The sequence below is a fragment of the Gossypium hirsutum genome, chromosome A07 (assembly GCF_007990345.1).
Source record: "Gossypium hirsutum isolate 1008001.06 chromosome A07, Gossypium_hirsutum_v2.1, whole genome shotgun sequence".
Classification (NCBI taxonomy): domain Eukaryota; kingdom Viridiplantae; phylum Streptophyta; class Magnoliopsida; order Malvales; family Malvaceae; genus Gossypium; species Gossypium hirsutum.
The window spans coordinates 51805069-51812501 of record NC_053430.1 but is presented as its reverse complement, the minus strand read 5'-3'; the positions used below and the strand labels follow the sequence as shown (position 1 = coordinate 51812501).

At 36.5% G+C, this 7433-nt stretch overlaps 1 pseudogene; it reads right to left on the bottom strand.

Moving 5' to 3' along the window:
• Positions 1-1238: 1238 nt before the first annotated feature.
• LOC121232287 (photosystem II protein D1-like) lies at positions 1239-2155 on the bottom strand (annotated as a pseudogene).
• Between the last annotated feature and the right edge of the window lie 5278 nt (positions 2156-7433).

Sequence of the window (7433 nt, the reverse complement as noted above, 5' to 3'; positions counted from 1 at the left end):
TATCAACTTCCATTTAACATACTCATGTCTTAGTTATTATCATGCCACTCACTCACAATTCCATCATCAAACATCCATAGTCACATCTACAATTCATCCATGGTAAACAATTTTAACCACATCATGTATGACCTTGGCACATGCATGCATATATGAAGAGGTTTACAACCAAATAATCAATATGAAACATATCTCATGGCCATATACAAAATGAATCACCAAATCACTATAAGCCAACACACTTGGCCAAATTAATAATGACATAATTAATCAAAAGACAGTCCCTATACATGCCATAAACTTAAAATACTTGTGTTCACTTATTCCCAGATTATAGCTTGATAGTATGATGGCATCTCCGACGATCTCCAACCTGAGCTAGCTAAATCAACCTATAAGATGGGAAAGGAAAGGGGGTAAGCTATATAGCTTAGTAAGTCCATATGAAAACAATGAGCAACTCATGCTAGTCATATACTATGCTTGACAATATAAACACAAGTTAATATAAAAATAGCTATAAATCTCAAGGTTGTAATATAATCTATTCACTTGTTTTCTCTTTTTTATTTATCAAAATAATTTAACATTACTCGACTTTCAGTCTAGCGGCCATAATTTCTCCATTGTAGCATGTTTCATAATTAGCAAATCATTTTAAACATATTAGTAAAAGTACACGTTACTTATGTATATTCATGTTTCCATGCATATAGCTCAACATATTTCAAATTATAATAACTATTTCTTTCCATAGTTTCTTAACCCCGAATCCATTAGTATGAAACATTTTCTTTTCCAAGTGAAATCCCCTAGTATATGAAAGAGTGAAAAAGTGCTTTTGTTGTTGTGGAATAAGAAGCCTTCGTATCTTAATACATGTATTTAATTTATTCGGGGCTATTAGAGTGGGATCCACTTTTTGGGGAATATAAGTCGAAGCAATAACAAGAATATTTCTAGTGGAACATCTTTCACAATCCTTGGAGAGATAGTTCACTAATAGACCGAGGGATCCGATTAATCAATTTTTCAAAAGATTTATTAGACTATGGAGTGAATGATTTGATTAATGACTATTCTATTCAGTTCTTTCTTCAACTTGGAATCGATTCACAACAATTCTTTTTTATTTTTTATATTTTCATATAAATATAAATTGATATTGCATATAATAGAAATAAAAAAAAATACGGGTTTGGTTCGTCCTTTCTGAGATAGTTTTTCATTATTATACCTATAAAAAAATAGGTATATCTTGCATCCTTTCTAGAGTTTCGATATTCGATATAAGGATTCCGTTACCAACAGTCAATCCCATTTGTTAGAATATTATAAGTTTCTTCCTCTTGACCGAATCTGTAACCTTCATTAGCAGATTCATTTTCTGTGGTTTCCCTGATCAAACTAGAGGTTACCAAGGAACCATGCATAACGCTGAATAGGGAGCCGCCGAATACTCCAACTACGCCTAACTTGTGAAACGGATGCATAAGGATGTTGTGTTCAGCCTGGAATACAATCATGAAGTTGAAAGTGCCAGAGATTCCTAGAGGCATACCATCAGAAAAACTTCCTTGACCAATTGGATAGATCAAGAAAAAACGATAGCAACTGCAACAGGAGCTGAATATGCAACAGCGATCCAAGGGCGCATACCCAGACGGAAACTAAGTTCCCACTCACGACCCATTTAACAAGCTACACAAGTAAGAAGTGTAAAACAATTAATTCATAAGGACCGCCATTGTATAACCATTCATCAACAGATGCCGCTTCCCAGATCGGGTGAAAGTGCAAACCTATAGCTGTAGAAGTAGGAATAATGGCGCCAGAAATAATATTGTTTTCGTAAAGTAGAGATCCAGAAACAGGTTCACGAGTACCATCAATATCTACTAGAGGAGCAACAATGAAGGCGATAATAAATACATAAGTTGTGGTCAATAAGGTAGGGATCATCAAAACACCAAACCATCTGATGTAAAGACGGTTTTCAGTGCTGGTTATCCAGTTACAGAAGCAACCCCATAGGCTTTCGCATTTGCGTCTCTCTAAAATTGCAGTCATGGTAAAATCTTGGTTTATTTAATCATCAGAGACTCCCAAGCGCACAAATTATCTAGAACTAGATAATTGAAGGCTTGTTATTCAACAATATAACATGAATTATATACCCGTGTCAACCAATATCAAATAGAAAATAGAAAACATACATCTAGGATCGTATCTAGATTTATCATTTTTTTTCTTAAGTTAGAAAAATAAAATACAGATTGATACTTTCTTCAGTTCAGGGCGATTTTATCAAATTCCACTACTAAACCAATTAACAATAGAAATTATATAACAATTCAAATGCTTATCAATTAATCAAATTACAAATTATTAGCAATTAATATAAATATAATAATATAAATATTATTAACTTGATCAATTGGATTGTTTCTTTTTGGATTCTTATACGAATCTTCTGTAGATGTGTTTCCGGGTATTCTTTTCTCATTTCGTCCAACAGGAAGAGTTCCTCTACTTCTATGAATTGTTCTAGAATACTCTTTTCTTGAATATCATTCAAAAAAGTTTCGGACTGCCTAGTATCCCACCAATTAGTAATCCAAGATTTCAGACTTTTATTAAATGAGAGAGAGATCCACCAGGGCAAAAATACTATAGATGCAAGATATAGAAGGGGAGTGAATGCTTTTTTTTTGCCATTTTTTCATCTGTGAGTTGTTAATGAACCCACCTCCTTCGTTGACTTTATGTGATCTAATCTTGCTATCAAGCATGCCTTTCATTATATCATAAAGTAGGGGCCCATGAATTGGTTATTCCTAAACGAGTCATGAAGGGTATAACGAGCATACCTTGTCTCCACATTGGATCAAGAACGGGATCGGAGGGATCAAAAATAGCTAATTCATATAGAGCCATTGAACCGGCCCAACCAGCAACTAGAGCCGTATGCATTATATGAACAGAAAGCAAGCAACCGGGATCATTCAATACGAGAGTATGAATACGATACCAAGGCAAACCCATGGAAATACCCCTTTATCAACGAAAAATGGACACTATGTAACTTTATTGCATTGGAATACCTCCCCTTTTGGGTGGATTCTTTCGGAGAAAGGATTAATATTTATTCTATTCCATTATCATCCTGGCATCGAGCTATTTTGTTGCAGGACCTCTCCTACAGTATCGTCACCGCAGTAGAGTTTAACCACCAAGTTCGGGATGGATTGGTGTTGTTCCTCTACGCCTAGGACACCAGAATTGTGACAGCCCTAAAGTGACCCTAGTCGGAAAGCAGTTTCGGGACCGCTAAACCGAGTCACCAAATTATTTGAATGTGATATTTATTGTCTAAAATATGTGATTATAAATGTGTGAAAGTTTTAGGCTTCGATTTAGTAAATTGCATGTGAATTTAGTCAAAAGGACTTATGGGTGACATTTTTGAAATGTGATAGGCTAATCTACAAGGACCTAATAGTGCATGTAATCAAAAGGGAGGACTTGCATGTCAATTTTCCCCCCTAATATGTAGTGGCCGGCCATGAGCATGGGTGGACAAGGTGTTATGGCTAAAAACATGTCATAAACATGTTGGGGTAATACATTATGTAAGGATTAATAAAATAAAGAGCATGGGCAATAAAATATTAGTGTTAGTAGGATGAGAAACAAAAAAAAACGAAAGGATGTGTGTGATTGTCCCCCCCATTGCCGTGAGTTGAAGGAAAGAAAAACAAAAAAAAAAGTTCATCCTTTGGTTCATCCTTGGCCGAAAATTTTAAGGAGGAAGGAAGAAGAAAGGTTGAAGAGGTTCGGCCATGCATGTAACTAGGCTAAGGTATGTTTGATGATGTTCCATGAGATGCATGCATGTTTTAGTTGTTAGCTTGAGTTCTACCTAGCCCATGGTCTAAATCTTGCTATGTGATGGAAATGACACTCGACCATGGATGCATCATTCTTGCTTGGTGTTGATGTTGTGTTGGTGAGATATCAAGTTATTTTTGTGACCAAGTTGAGATTTGAATTTTTGGAATGAGTAAGGTTTTCGGCTATGGTAAATATAAGGGTGATGGATGTTGTGTCATGCTAAATCTAGATGAACAATGTTAGTGCTTATATCTCGATATTCATGAGTTTCTTTCTTGGTTTTACCTCAAACCCATGAAGTATTTTAATTGGTGTTGTTAGGGGTTTCGGTCATGGGATTATAACCTTGTTAGTTTTGATGATGAAATTTATGCCTTGCAAGGGTAAATGGTGTCTTGATGCATTCGGCCATGGTAGAAAGTAGATGTGAAATGGTAGTAAGATAAAATGCAAAATGTTAGTATTTGATTACTAGTGTATAAATGCGTATTAGCCGAGTTTTGAATTTGAAACAAAACGGTATATAACCAATACAAGTAACCATACTTGTGGGAAGTATTAAGCTTATAATTGGCCTCAACATATACATGCATACTCGGCCACATGAGAAGATTAGTGTTGCATACATTCAGTTAGAGGCAAGCATATTGATGCCTTTATCTTGGTTAGGACAATCGGCTAAAAGGGAGTGTGGGTTAATATGTTGAGTTGATGCATTATTTCACATGTATGTGACTTTAATGTCTAATGTATAAATATGGGCTAAGTGCCTTGTGTTCCTCTTTTCGATGCTCAAATGATTAAATCAATTTATTTGTTTAATTAAGCTCAAGAGCAAAGGGGATCTAAATCCGATAAAGGGAAGGAAAAAGTGGTCGAATAGCCATCGAAATCGTTCGACAACATCCGAGGTAAGTTCTTGAGTAATAGAGCTTAAATTATGATTTGATTAGATCATGTTTTAAGCAAATCAAAATCATGCTCTTTGTGTGTGGCTATTGAGCCGAAATTGCAAGAGTGATAAGTGTCTTGTGTTTGAGTTTTGCTAATGAAAATGAAATACGAATGTGTCATGATTTATTGTTAAATGTGCATGGTTATTCGAATGATGTCCGGGCTAAGTCCTGAAGGCTTTGTGCTAAGTGACCATATCCAGACTAAGATCCGAAGGCATTTGTGCGAGTTACTAATTCCGGGCTAAGCCCGAAGGCATTGGTGCGAGTTACTAAATCCGGGTTAAGTCCCGAAGGCATTTGTGCGAGTTACTATAACCGGGCTATGTCCCGAAGGCATTTGAACGAGTAGCTATATCCGGTTAAATTTCGAAAGTACGTGATTCGGGAATGAATGATCTTGCTATAAAAATTTCAGTTAATACGCTTGTAACATCCCAACATTGAGGTATGTTTCGTATGTGCTTTGAATTAGTTGAGCCCTTACAAATAAGTATTCGCTCAGTTGATAAATGAGCTACAGGCCTTTGGCTAAGTTGATCTTTATGTATGAATATAAGGGTTGGTAATGTGAAGTAAGTATGATATTGAAAATTTGTGCATATGAAATTATCTGTTTAGCTACATGAATGCTATACTTTGGTTGTGTCTAAATTCTTTGCTCAAAACTTACTAAGCATTTAATGCTTACTCCGTTTCTTTGATTCTCTGTTTTATAGATTTTGGTTCTTCAGCTATCGGACTCGGGATTTTGAAGTCGAAGTCACCCACACTATCAAAGCTCCTTTTGGTATACTTTTGGTTGAACTTTGAAATGGCATGTATAGGACCACCCTTTTGTTGTTGGTCATGAACCCTTCGGTATTGTGTAAATTTGGATAGCCATGCGAAAATGGCTTAAATATACTTTGATCATAGCATTATAATCGTTTTGTATGTTGCCCGTCGAGAGGTATGGAAATGTTGGCAATGGTTAGCCATGGGAATGGTTATTCATGATCACTTTTGATATATGTATGACAAACTCTAGTTGATCCATGAAGGATCATGAAATAGGTAAAGTTTACCTTAAAAATAGATGCTGGCAGCAGCAGTGATGTGGATGTGAAAAATCACTAAAAATACTAGGAATGGAATTAAATAGTGAATAAATTATGCAATCGAACCTTGATGAATCTATTTTCATAGGAAAGTAACGAAACGTTAATATGAACAATATATTATGAGATGTTAAAGTTTTTGTGAGACAGGGGCAGAACAGTTTTTGGATCCCTTGATCTGACTTTGGAAATTCAATATAAATTAACCAGAGACATTTAGAAGTCATGCCATGTATGTATAGATCCCTTTTTGAGTCTAGTTTCTATATAAACAAACTGAATCAGTATTGAAGCCCTGTACAGGGAGATATCCAGGTCGTAATGCATGAAGGTCAGTGTAGTCGCACCCTGTAACAGGGGAGAATTTAACTAATAAAATGTACTAATTGGCCCAACCAAAAATTCTAGAAAAAAATCTATAGATGGACATATGAGTCTAGTTGTAGGAAAAAATTACGAAACTGATTTTTGAGTTTTGGAACTCAAGATATGATTTTTAAAGTGACAATGACGCAGTTAGCCAACTGGCTGGAAATTTTTAAAATGGACTGTGAAAATGAGTGGTTTAAGCCGTTAACCCCTCGTGTCCGACTCCGGCAGTGGTCTCGGATGCGGGGTGTTACATTTAAATTGGTATCAGAGCGACGGTTTAGTCGATTCTAGGACTACCGTAATACGTTGGGTCTAGCTATACATGCCTTTATGTGATTTATTTGATAGCGTGGTGATTTCTGACAATTGAAATGTGTTTATTTATAGTAATGGATCCCGATCCCGACCAAGCGGTAGTTGATGATCTTGAGAATGTAGCGCCTGCTCCCGCACAAGGGACAGCACCGGCGGACTCTCAACCTAATGCTAGTAATCTGAAAGATGAAGCTAGACAAGCTTTCTATAGCGTGATGAATGATTGGTTCAACCGATACATTCGAACTAATACGGCTGTTCCACAACCTCCATTCCCGACAAACACAACCCCCGCACCTGCCATACCTCTAGTATCTGACCAAATAAGGTCACATAAACCCCCAGTTGACAGAATTTGAAAACATGGGGCTACTGAATTTAAGGCTACGGATAGTGATGATGCCGAGCAAGCTGAATTTTGGTTAGACAACACTATTCGGGTACTCGATGAGCTATCTTGCACACCCGATGAGTGCCTAAAGTGTGCTATCTCCTTGCTACGTGATTCTGCCTACTATTGGTGGAATACGTTGACTTCTGTTGTGCCTAGAGAACAAGTAACTTGGGAGTTTTTCCAAACCGAGTTTCGAAAAAAGTATATCAGTTAGAGATTTATGGATCAAAAACGGAAGGAATTTCTTGAACTTAAACAAGGTTCCATGTCGGTTACCGACTATCAACGAAAGTTTGTAAGGCTTAGCCAGTACGCACGAGAATGTATTTCCTTAGAAGCCGTAATGTGTAAACGTTTCGAGGATGGACTGAATGATGATATAAAGCTGTATGTTGGCATTTTGGA